This window comes from Amblyomma mixtum, chromosome 6, assembly GCF_055824585.1.
Source record: "Amblyomma mixtum isolate Tamu chromosome 6, ASM5582458v1, whole genome shotgun sequence".
Classification (NCBI taxonomy): Eukaryota; Metazoa; Arthropoda; class Arachnida; order Ixodida; family Ixodidae; genus Amblyomma; species Amblyomma mixtum.
The window spans coordinates 94,970,915-94,983,889 of NC_143017.1; the positions used below are offsets into that span (position 1 = coordinate 94,970,915).

Here is a 12,975-nt window from a genome sequence, read left to right on the forward strand (position 1 = left end):
ATTCGACGCCGCAGCATCATTTGTCCCGCCATAATTAGCTCCAACGTTACGCAAATGCTGGTGCTTGATACTCCGTACGCCTGACGACCCTTAATCACCTGGTTTTCGAAACGGAAGCAAACTGTTGGTAACGTGCGCACCAAATTAACGCTGCGGACAGCGTAGTGTGCGCTGTTTCGCTGATTACCAGCGGGGCAACGAAAGAGTCAACAGACCCACCGAGACTACACCTGCGCAATAGCAAAACTAAGCTAATGGGCTCCGAAAGCGCACTCTGGACTAAATGCTCGGGTGAGAGTGAATGCTTCTCGAGAACGCTGTGACCCGTGCTAACTTTTTTTGTCTACTCTTGTTTGCCTCACTATGTTGAGCCAGACAATCAGTGACCGCAGGAGAACGCCACCATCGTTTACCGTTGGGACTCCCTTAAAGCAGAGCACAGTCATTTGTATGAGCAGCTCGTACGTGTAGCTTAGCCAGGGCGTGGGCTTCCCTAACGAGCTCGCCAGCAGGTAGAAGGCACGCGAACGAAGGCCACGACGGCAGCACTCGTTTCGCTAACTGGTTGTTAATGCCGCGCATTGTTACGCATCCGCCGTTGTCCCGTTGCTTCTCCACACCCGTTCCAGCGCTACAAAGTGCCTGTACAGCCGCCTCTTTCTACCTTTCCCGCGCTTTCTTTTCGCGCGTTTTCGCCCGAGCCCGTAATGACATCTCGTCTGCAGCCATTCGAGCGTGCGCATGCGACTCTTGTCCGACTGACAGCGACCGCGCGCTCTGTGAGCTCCCTCGATATCGGGGGCCCGGTCATCTGTGTGGTTGCGGCAGTCGGCCCGCTATAGTCACGGTGTAATCATGATCTGGAGAGCGTCGGAATCGAGACCCAATCTCACCCGGGAAGCCGAGCGCTCTCCGTTGGTTCGCTCGGCTCCAGGCTGCGCGGATCGTGGCATCACGCGTGCCCAGAGGGGCTGTTGGATGCAGACATCGCGGCTTAAGACATTACATCGTTAAACGAGCCGGGGACCGCGTGATGACGCTAGGGCAAACATCTCCGTGCTCCTCTACGCGGCTGGGACGCGGGGCGTCGCTTATTACGCGCTTCGCGAGGAGAATGAGAAGGAAGGAGAAAGGGGAACCCGGAAGGACTCGAAGGACGTATACGTCTATAGGGATGTTGTGCTGAGAGAGACGTTGCTGAGGCCAGCCCGGACACTGAGCTCCGCTGTAGTGGTGAACAAGCGTGAACAAGTTGCGTTCGTTGGCGGCGGAAAGACGGTAGCGGGACCGACTGCGCTCTCTTAATGTAAGGGGGGGGGGGGGCTATTTGATCCAACACTTTCAAGGCTCTCGAAATAAGGACGCGTACAGTCTCAGCGAACTTAAACCGAACTCCGAGCGCGCGGTGTTTGGCGCTGTATGTGATGTCTGCAGGGAAGGTCTGTGAAAGGAGCGCTTTCAAATAGAAGCTTGTGATAGGAGAGCTGGCGCTGCAGTCGCATGTTTTTGAGCGTCTCCCGAAGGACGTTATGCGTACGCTTATTTAGGCCAATGCAGAACTCTGCGAAGGCACACTCCAGCGTTATCGTGTTTCATTCGCTGAAGAGTCGTCGAATGTCGATGGGGGCAGAGCTCGCAACATAACGAACGTTCCATGTCCGACGTTTCGCAGTATCTTCTGCACCTCTCTCTCTCTCTGCGTGTGTGTGCGTGCGTGCGTGCGTGCGTGTGTGTGTGTGTGTGTGTGTGCGTGTGCGTGCGTGTGTGTGTGTGTGTGTGTGTGTGTGTGTGTGTGTGTGTGTGTGTGTGTGTGTGTGTGTGTGTGTGTGTGTGTGTGTGTGTGTGTGTGTGTGTGTGTGTGTGTGTGTGTGTTCCTCTCGTGACAGGTGCGCGATCACTGACAAAGTGTTATGTGTCTATTACCATATTTAATTCGCTGTTCTGTGTGCTACTGAACGGCTGCTACATTTTCGACGGTTTTCAGCAATCCAGTATATATTTAGGGGAATCCTCCGAGGTGGCGTAAACTTCGGATAAGGGAGTAACTACTCATCATGGCATCCACTAAAGCGCAGCCATACGGCTACAAAGGAAATCTCTGCATCTTTTGCAGACAGACACTTCTTAGATGAAATAAAATTCGTACTCTTCCGCGTGTCGGTCCTGTCTAGGGCAATCACTCTATCAGTCGCGCTAACCGGGAGAGATAGCACACATGGCATGTCCTGGCCGAAATGATTAACTAGTTTTTTCCCTCAGCTACTACGACGTTGTTGTGAAAACTGTACAGCTATGGCTGCGCTTGGTGAGCGCTAATGAGTAATTACTGGCATACTATAGCTTCTCTTTGTACGGGGCGTGAATGGGCCTAACTGGGTGTGCAATCCGCGTTCTGTCTTTCGAGTGCGCGAGTATTTGCCACTGGCAGTACTTCGGTGTTATGTTTGGATGAACAGGTAGCGAAGATTGAGGGGGAGAGGGAATGCCTGGGCTGGCGAGAACGTCGCCAAGGACGATCCATCTTGGCTAAGTGGCAGTGTCCCCGCGTCACGAGAGGGGGAAAGAATTCCGTGCCTCCCGAATCTGCGTGCGCGGCCTGCGGCGCTGTGTGTGTGTTAGAATGGCGTCGTACGCGGGCATGGGAGAGCCGAAACCTCTCAAAAAGCCCAAGGCACTCGTGCATGAAGTCGCTGCGGGAACGTCACGTGGTCGGGTGGGTCTTCCTTTGCAGGTGTGCCTTGGCCGCAGGACGAGATGCGAAACAGGCGATGCTCTCTTGGTCCACACCATGCACGCTTTGTACAGAAGGGAAGCAATGCGCAGAGAAGGCTGGCGAAACTCGGCGATGAAGAAAAAATAGTGGAGGGAGCTCGAAAGAGAAGCGGCCCTGTTGCCAGGTTCTCTGAGCGTAACACTGGCGGCATCTGCGCGAGCGGTTATCGTTTGAAGCGGAGCCGAGGCATCGAAAAGATGGCATCTTGCTTTACGCAAAACAGCCGTGGGAGTGGCCTTTTGCGCCGGCGGCAGTCTCGGCTGGCCGGTGTTTTGAAGACGTTAAAGGAATCGCCGGTCTTCTCACAAAATTAGCCGTTCGCGCCGCGGTTGACAAAGATGCAAAGTGAAACGCCGCAGGGCTCGTGCATACGCTCAGCCTTGATCGAGAAACCTGTGTTTACGATCTATGGCCGCTGCTAATTACCACGGGCGTCCTGACATAGCGACGACCCGTCCTGTGTTTTAGCCGACCAGTGGTTGAAGACCGGGTGAATATTTGAGAGCCCCTATGCCTATTCAAGCTCGACTGTCATGTTTCCCGTCGGCAGCAGATAAAGCAGTGTATGACCGTGTTCTCGAAGGTCATTGTTCGGCGTTGTATAGGAAGCCTTAGACGTGGTCGAAACACTGTAGTCCGAGGTCCGCGCGGACTGTTTCTGCGAACGTACAGACGGACGCGTACAGTTCAGATTCGCACTTAGCACTCCCTTTGGCGATATGTAAGTTGAACCTCGTTATAGCGAAGTTGAAGGTGCCCGGCGATTACTTCGGTATAGCCGTAGCTTCGTTATAGCCCGTTTGACCGAGCTTCCAAAATGAATCATCATTCCTTCGTTATATCCTTTATTTCGTTATAAACCGTTTCGTTAAAACGAGGTTCGGCTGTAGTATACCCCTCGATGACAGCCCTCCAAGGAACGTTTTAATAACTGGCCGCACCTTATAGGACGGGCCTTTTTTTAAAGAGAGAGATAAAATCGCGGCGTTCGTATCATTATACGTCGGGCCGATTAGCTTCAATCTTCGTTTCTCTTTTTGCCTTGGGCGCGCCTGTCCCAGTCTCTCGCTCATATTGGGCGGGGCACTCTTGAACGTCTTCGTGCGCAGGCACGCAGTGTGTGCGGTCTCTGGCGAGCATTAATAGAGAAGTCTGCGTCTCGCGCTGCGCCCGTTGCATGCTTCACTGGCCTCTGCGCTCTGTTAATCGCGTTCGCAATCAGTCCGGCTTGTGACTATTTTCCCTGGGTAAACAAACGACGTGCCCGTGGGAGCGCATGCTTGCAGCTATACACACCGACAGAGTTAAATGAAGAAGGCTCGCTCGTGTTTCTTGTCGCAGCCGCGCTTATTGTGCGCGTCTGCCTCGTGTGTGTTTGTGTCTGTTGGTGCACGAGGCGCGCCTCGTGAGAGTTTATTACTAATACCGGCGCGGCCGCAGTGAAGCGTGCGTGATGGCGAGCTGACCGAGGCGTTGCGAGGACGGCGCGGGTTAGGTTGCGCGCCGCCTGATTGCCTGTGCGCATGCGCGCGCTTTAAATTTATTTAAATGAGTTTGCGCGCAGTTGCAGCTATAGCGGTGCGTGCAGTAGTGGCCCGAGCGCATTCTTCCGTGTTCCCGTCGTGATGTTTGTGCATCGGCACCTCAGAAATCGGACACCGCTGATGTGTGCACGACTGCTCGCTTTCGGGAACATATCTGCGCCCATGGCATCGGGCGCTGTGTGTTACAAGTCAGGTTTACGGACAGCGGGCGCGGAAGAGTGTTAGAATTGTCTTCGCTTGTTGATTACTTGATTCCATGCTTCGATGCCTTGTGTGGATCCGTTAATTGTTTTGATGATGGCAGCTTTTGCCCAAGGTGCGCCATGGCACAAGGTCTTTTGCTCTATTCAGGTTGGGGTCGAAGACCCTTCCCAAGCATTTCACCTCAGATAGATCAAGCACCAGGCCATACACCGTGTATCACCGGTGGGTACCTGGTGGCGCTGGGGATCGAACCTAGCACCTCCTGCATGAGAGGCGGATGCTCAAACCATTTGGCCACCGCTATGGTGCTCCCAGTGTTTCGCGCGCAGGAGTATAGTGCTGCAGTTGTTTAGCGTTTCCGCGGTGTCCGGTGCTGTGTAGCGCGTAATAAAAACTGCGTAATTGGCAGCTCTGCTGACTTGTCCGCCTGTTTCTCTTTCCAGGATCCAGCATGGAGCGGATGACGTGTGAGGAGCAGCTGACGGAGGACGAATCGCCTTCGTCTGGACTCACGTGAGGTAATGGTGGTCGCGGATGGGCAGAGTGCAGAAAATCGTGTCTGGAGACGTTGTGGCTCAAATCAGGATGCGGTACTGGGCCTTCACAGGACATATGGTGCGTAGGACGCTCAACGGATGAACGGAAGCAGTTAGCTGGTGCGAAGGCTTGGCAGGAGAGTTAGCCGAGGTCTGCATGGGATTAAAGAAAAAAATTGGGAAAACTTCTTGCTGCAGCAGACGTAGCGATGACACCGTGCTTGTGCCGGACCAGTCGTACAGGGCTGGGATATTATACACGCAGCATTCTGTGTCGTAATCATGATTCATTTTACTACTTTTTTTTTTCGTCGGCACTTGTCTATTTCCGAAAAAAAAAACAATTTCCGAAGTAAATTGAATATATTTATATTACCTGGTTAGGGATAGGTGTCGAAAAGCCAGGTATCTTAGTGTCCTGTTTATTTCGTTTGTCTCAGTCTCGCGCTAAACGTCTTCGTGTAGTCTCGCCATGGAGCCCCATAAAGCTTCACTTGTAGACAGCATCGCATGGCGGCAGTTAGATAGTTCGACACGGCGGGCGTGTCTTCGCTGTCCAGTAGCGTGAAGCAGTGCTTCTGGGACCAAGTCCCACCGCGGGACCTCCGCGGCATAGTTCCGCTCTGTTTCGCTTGCGCCCGGGAACTTTCCCAAGATGCTTTTCGATGCTCTTTCCACCGTCGTTACCGATAGAGCGCGCGTTCGCGAGACCGTTCGCGACGCGGTCTTCGTCTCGACACAGTCGGCGCAGCCCAATGTCACTGTGATGTATCTGGAACGTGCGAGCTCTCACGCGGTAGCGCATTCCGCGTATGCGTATATGTTCTCAAGTCAGGTGGCGGAGGGCGTGAGCTGCTTCAGACAAAGAGTGCCGATAGCGCGTATTGGCGCCCGCCCGGCCCTTATCGGGGACACCGACGCCGCTCTTGCTTCCGCATTCCCTGTGCGCATACCTTTAGGACAAATCGTATAGCTTTTGTCTCTCTCTTTTTCCTTGACGAATGATAAGAACATTGACGCTGACCCACGTTTCTTCTCTGCGTCGAGTTTCTGCCATAGTTATTTCCCGGCTCGTTCTGTTTTGCTCGTTTCCGTATGCAAAGCAGCTCGTTGCATCGATTCCTTTTCCGTCGCGCCGCAGCTGCTTCCAGTGGTACTGAAAGGGTAGGCTGGCCGCATGGAGAACGTTTCTTCGGGCGACTCGCTGGCTGACTTAAACAGCCGGCTTCATCAGATAGTTCGGCAAGCGCGTGAGCCAATGTTGCTGAAACCGGGCGTCGAGATTGGAATCGCAGTGACCACCAACAACTCTTAAAGAAAGCCGAATACACTTAACGGTGATGATCTGCTGTGATTGAGTGGGACCACCGCCGACCAGCCACCGCTCAGCACTGCGTCTGTACTATAGCTCCCTATATACGAGGGGGTACCCAAAAGAAACCGGACTTATTTTTGTTTGAACTTATTTGTTCACATTTTCAGCACAGACCTTCAATATCCTTCAAAGTACTCTCCACTTACAATGATACGTTTGTCGAATCTTTCATTCTATTTTTCAAAACATTGTTTAAATTCATCTTTTGTGATGCTTGACAGTCCCTCCGTCGTTTTTTTCTTCACCTCTGCAACATCAGCGAAACGTTTTCCATTCACCTGTCTTTTCATTCTACGAAACAAAGAAAGTAGCACGTGGCAAGGTCGGGTGAGTATGAAGGTTGAGGAACAGAGGTCATGCCATTTTTGGTCCGAATTTGTCGTAGAGTCAGGGCTGTGTGAGCAGGGGCATTGCCATGGTGGAAAAACCAGCTACCCGTCTGCCACAAATCAGGCCGCTTCCACCAAACACTGTTGCCCAATCTTTTCAAAACATCCAAACAGAAAGCCTGGTTAACTGTCTGACCCTGCGGAACAAATTCTGAATGGACGACTCCTCTCACGTCGAAAAAACAAATCAGCATTGTTTTGAGGTTTGGTTTCACCTGACGAGCTTTCTTGAGGCGAGGTGAATTTGAAGTTTTCCATTGGCATGACTGTTGCTTGATTCAGGATTTAATTCAGGAACACTTGAGTTGTCCCCATAGCATCGTCCTTGAACGTCTTTCTGAATATTTCAAGAGTTTCCGTTCCACTTTTCCAAGACAAAAACTAGAATTTCACCGGCGCACGCTGTTCACGAAAATCAGCCATTGCAAAAACGACACTCACACAAAACAGTCGTCACTCTAAAGCTCTGCCTAAACTAGTCTGACCTCCTTCAGCGACGGCACTCGGCTTACTGACTCTGAAATGGTCGTTCTATGTGCTCCTAGCGGCAAAACGCGGTACCACAGAAGCTGTGCCGATTCAAAAAGTTAGTCCGGTTTCTTTTGGGTACCCCCTCGTATAGAGCCATGTGCTCCGCCGAACTGCGGAAACAGTTCGTGTCGTCGACGGTGCGACAGTGTATACCATCATTATGAGTTTAGTCTTGCTCTGTGCATCGGCACTTGCAAATCCCGAGAGGCCTGTTTTCAGAGTCAAGTGTTCGTATCGCTTCGTCGGCTTTGCCCGCCCTGCTGGCTAGGGGGTCGTGGCGTTGTATGTCTGCCACGCGAGGTAGCTGGTTGGACACCCGACCACAGCGACCGCATTTCTGCGCGCCAGTATGCAAAAGCACCGCCCGTGTATCGAACATTTGACACCAGGTGACGAGTTGGCCGAAATTCGTCGGGAGTCCTCTATCGCGGCGCGTGACGTAATGGAGCTGTATAGCCTCAGGATGTTCGATGACACCAAGCATTAAGTTCCATTTTATTTTTTTAACACGCTGCTCGCGTTTGTCCCAAGCGAACTACCACATTTTAGAAACGCCTTAGTTTGACACAAAAAGAGACACTTTAGCCATGCCTTTGTTGCATGATAGCCTTCGTCGCTTATATGCGCCACATATAGAAACCAGCACAAGAGCTTCTTCGTGTTTTCTTTTTAAAAAACTTCTCGAATTGATTTTTATCTAGCCTTTATCGTTTTGCACCTTTTTTCTTCCTTTATCTTCAGCCGCCGGTGCCTACCTCCCGTTCCAAACTCTGCGATCCGCACTTCCCTCGATATCTACCGTGGTTTATGCTGGGCTAGGTTTCCTCTGGCTTACGGCTTCTGTCTGTATGCTCTGAGCTGAAGCTATCGCCTGTAGCAGGGGAAATGGCGATGAGCTTGCGAAACGAATGCTAGGCGCTATGGAAGTTGTCCGTACGGCCTCGATATTGTTAACGACGCCTCGCTAGTTAGGTATTAGAACGTTGCCTACAGAGCACAGCAATAAAGGCAACGCTAATGCGGACAATGTCACTGATAGTTCAAAATAACCATCTTCCTTACTACCGTCCACTGCAGGACAAAGGCTTCTGCCATGTCCCTCCAATTAACCCTGTCTTGTACCAGCTGCGGCCACCTAATAACTTCCTAATCACACCCGCAAGCTTCCTAATTACATCCCCCTGCTACGCTTACGCACTCTTGAAATCCATTCTGTTAACCAGAGAGACCACCGTTCATTTCTTCTCGATTTCTGCTAGAATTTCATTGACTCTCGTTTTTTCCCTGACCTAGCTACTCTGCTTTTTCGGTCTTTTAACTTTACACCGAAATTAATTTGAGTAGCTTTATGTGCTGCCCTCATTAATTCCATCCCTTTTCGCTAACGTTAAAGTTTCTGCTGTTATAAACTCTCTTCTTGGTATATACTAGGTTGCTGTTGATTACATGAGAGTATACTTGCCAGACGCACTCCACCCCATTTGTTATTAGCCTTACTATATCGCGCTCGTGGTAGGATCTGCGGTCACTACCTGATGTGATCACATGTATTCGCTTACCGTGGTTCGCTGTCTGTCGTAAACTGTTGCTCTTTCCACTCTGAGCGTACTTGTCGCTTATTATGAAGCATTTGCTGTATACGCTGCGGCACATTTGTCCGTTCGTACCCGCACGCACGTCGATCGTAAGACGCACATTTCAAGAGGGCTGCACTTTCTACAGCACCTGTGTGTAGTTTACTCTTGCTGGGCTAGTTGGTAATTCATTGTAAAGTAAAGGCGCCAAAAACCACACACACACAGCACAAGGCCAAACACAAGGGCGCGCAATTGCTGTACGCTGTGCAGACATTTTATATGCGCTAAGTGGCATCCATTGAGCTGCAACAAGATGCGCTTTTTGTGTGCTGCTTAGAAGGAACTGCGGGTGTTGTGCTTTGAATATGGCAAGTTTAACAGAATGTGTGCCAACTGGCCGCTTTAAATCTGTAGCGGTGTTTTTTGACCATAGTTCAATATCCTGTATTCGTACAAAATGTATATTGCCGCCCTACCCCTATCCTTTCTTATGACTGCCTAGGTGGCTCTGTGGTTATGGTGCTCGGCTGCTGACCCGAAGGACGCGGGTTCGATCCCGGCCGCGCCGGTCGAATTTCGATGGCTGCGAAATCCTAGAGGCCCGTGTACTGTGCGATGTCAGTGCACGTTAAAGATTCCCAGGTGGTCGAAATTTCCGGAGCCCTCCACTACGGTGTCTATCATAGCCTTAGTCGTTTTGGGACGTTAAACCCCATAAACCAAACCATATCCTTTCTTACTATCGCTTCCCCCTTTCTTTCCCTCTTGCTGTCCTCTCCCTCTCCTCCTTTTATTCCCGCTAGCCGCAGCTCAGGTGTTTCAGGTTTCGATGACAGATGCCGCGGCTAGCAATTCTTCTGTTCCATCCTTATTTATTTTTATTGTTTTTATTTTGTTTTTCTTAACAATGAATAGCCACTAACAACAACATTTTTGACCAATTTCGACTTGATTTAAAAGGCTGCGCCTCCTGTATATAAGCTGTACACGTAGAGAAATAAAGGGCTTTAGTCGGATACAACTTAAGAAGGCAGTGGCTTTTCCCCGTCTAAGGACCACCTTCCAGCCAATGGAGTCGACCGATTCTCATGGGAGCGGCGCCACTGAGAGAGGGGTCTATCCCTGACCATGGAGGGAAGGGATTATCCCCTTTCATCTACCACTCACTGCTTTGTCTCACTAGCAGGGTCATGAGAATTGGCCGACCCCACACGCTGGAAGATCAGGGAATGGAGGCAAGATGGGAGGATGTGACTCAATCTTGATGAACGTTAAATGGCCAAAGCAATGAAACGTTTAATGTGCCCGAGGCTAGTAAACCGGTCGCCGTGCCTCCGGCTGCAGTAAATGTGTACGAGAAAGTTAGCAGGAAATGCTCAAGTACCTTCGATTAGGTACGGAAGTGCGCAAGTACCTCGTCCTTGCGCAGACGGGCGTAAAACACGTACACAGTGGTGGTGAAGGGAGTTTCGCTAGCGTACGGAGGAAGTTGCTGCAGGTGGTTGCCCCGCTGTGTAACCCGTATACCTTCAGAGATCATGGAGGAACGTCGCCAACGAACTGGGAGCAACGTTTGCGCAATGACGCCTTGTTATCGTTTCAGAGGTGAACCGTTCGTCTTTACGGCGCCTCGCAAAATGACGAGCTTTAAAACTTGTCGGCCCGAAACGCCCGTCTTTTGCCGAATAACGTGTCATTATCTTCCTGTGATGCAAGAAGATGGTTTGCGCGGGCCATTTTGGCTTTGGTAGATGACCGTTCGGCAATTCCGCCGTATTGAGAGGGAAGTTTCATCTCTTTTTCGCCCTACATATACTCTCCGCGGCCAATCCACAGACCGCAGTGGTGTCTTAAAGAGCGAGTGCCCCTTGCTTAAGCGCCTTGCTGAATAGCCACGCACTTTCAATGCCTGTGCATGTTGATTTTTGTGTACTCGAGGTCTGGTACTGCATAAGAAGAGACGAGCAGCTTCCTAAACCGATAAAGGTATGCTGCTGTGGCGATGCTTCAGGCGGTTAACCGCAGTTTCAGGGGCGCCACTGAGACGGCGCGATCGGTGTGAGCAGTTCGCATCAGCTGAGTATTTATTATTCTGACATTTCAGCTCGTACAGACGCCTGATTCCTACAGTGCTCATGAGCACAGGCTGGTAGTTTTTTTTTTTTTTTAATATATGTTAACGCTGTTAGCGTGGCATTTGAAGCACACAATTTCATTTGCCATGAATGACGCCTATAGTCGTTGCTAGGTAAGGAATTCATTAGGGATGATTTATCCTGTTCAAATACTCCACGTAGTCGTAAGCGAAAGAGAAACGGTGTCATGTATAAGAACTGAAAGGCCTGCCTATTCAAGTAGGAAATCAGGGGAAAAAAAATTAAGGTGATTTGTCCCGCAGAAAACTGTAAACAAAACAACAAACAAAAATAAATACCAAGTTTTTTCGTGCGAGTCATCACCAAAGACGGCCCTCCATAAAGAGCTTCGCGATGACTATCATGGTATAAGGTCCCCTGGTATATATCAACGCCCATTTATGAAGCTTATCAAGAAAACGAAGAAAACATCATACTAGCACACAGGCATGGGGACAAATAATTGAGCTCTCGGCACTGGTTCATGTCATACGAGGTGTACAACCCTGCAATATTCGCCACGGGCGCTTGCAGCTGTAGTATAAGCTGACCTAGAGCCACAATGAACAAAACCAAAAAGACGCCTCTGTGTGCGTTTAAAATTTAAGGATTTCTTGAAGTCATTGTGTGTATTCCTTCCTGAGTATCCTTGCGCGCCTGTCTGCTCCTTCCCATGCGGCCGAACCGCGCGCTAGGCCCACTGAGCACAGCACACATTTCGCCCCGCTGGCCGACAGCCAGGGCTCTTCACACCCTTGCGCGGCCGAACTCCCTTCTTCGGGCCGGCCTCGGAAGATGGACGAGTGCGGCCGAAGATGAAACTCGGCCACCATGGTCTCGTCCGCGTGCACACTCGAAGCCCCGTTAGGATGAGCGCGCTTGCTCGCGTTGCTGGCCGCGGGCTCGGGGGGAATCGTGAGCGATGGCGCTTTGATGAGGTCCCCCGAGAGGTATAGGGGTGGGGAGAGAGAGAGACGCTAATTGCCCCCGCCGTCGGTCTGCACCGCGATCACGCTTCGCACTCCACTGGCACGAACGAGCGTTCTCTGTGCACGAACACGGCCGGTTACCAAGGTGCCGTTCTTTTCGTCGTGGTTTCTTTCTATCGACCCGCCATCGGTCGAGCACACGCGTTCCGAGTGCAGCAGTGTGTGTGTGGACCACGTCTCCCGCGGAAAGTCCGCAAAATGGGACAGTGATGCATAGCGTGGCGTCCGCTATCAAGCCCGCCTTTATAACGGTCTTGGCTCCTCCTGTCCGTGAGCATATAGGAGTGTATACTGCGGGGAAGGATGGGGTCAGCGAGCTGCGGCAGTATAGAGGGAGTGTGCCGTGTGAGCCCGCAGGGCCGTGTGCTCGAGATTATTGAGTGTAGCAAGGGAGCGGCGCCGTGCTCTTAATGTGTCGATGTCCCTGCATGAGCGTGAGCATCATAAGCCTGCGCGGCGCCCATATAGCGAAGGCTTCCTTAGTGCGTTTACTTATCCTGTATAGGGCCGCCTGGACGAGGAAGACCCACGCATATGGGTGCTCCCGGTCGTCGCTGCCTCGACGACGCCCGTAATTTCGAGGCGATCAGAGCTCGGGAACCGACATTTTCGAGGGTGGATTTGACGAAGTGGCTTCGGGGCTGTGGTGTACGACCTGCGTCGGGTGTCTTTGTATACCGCGGCGCCTGCCTCGGTCGATTCGCCGGGTTACTAATTTCTTGCGCGAATGCTGTCGCTGCCGTCATCGCCGAACCGCCATCGTTTGATGTAGCTGCCCCGATTTGATGACGTGGATGGTGAAGAAATAAATGAATAAAATGAACTAAGGAAGGTAATGCGTCAGTCCGGTATATACGTCATCGTTGCGTGCTTCGATCGATGAATGTGTGTGCCTCCCGGGGATATTTAGACGCCACCACTT

The 12,975-nt window shown here is 51.4% G+C and overlaps 1 protein-coding gene across 1 annotated transcript in view; it reads left to right on the forward strand.

Moving 5' to 3' along the window:
- The window catches only part of Vang (Strabismus domain-containing protein Vang), a 122,665-nt gene that overhangs the window by 86,191 nt on the left and 23,499 nt on the right, over positions 1–12,975 (forward strand). The window contains exon 2 of the mRNA XM_089548417.1: positions 4,965–5,039. The gene's annotated coding sequence lies outside the window, so the exon portion shown is untranslated. The remainder of the gene's footprint in view (positions 1–4,964; positions 5,040–12,975) is intronic.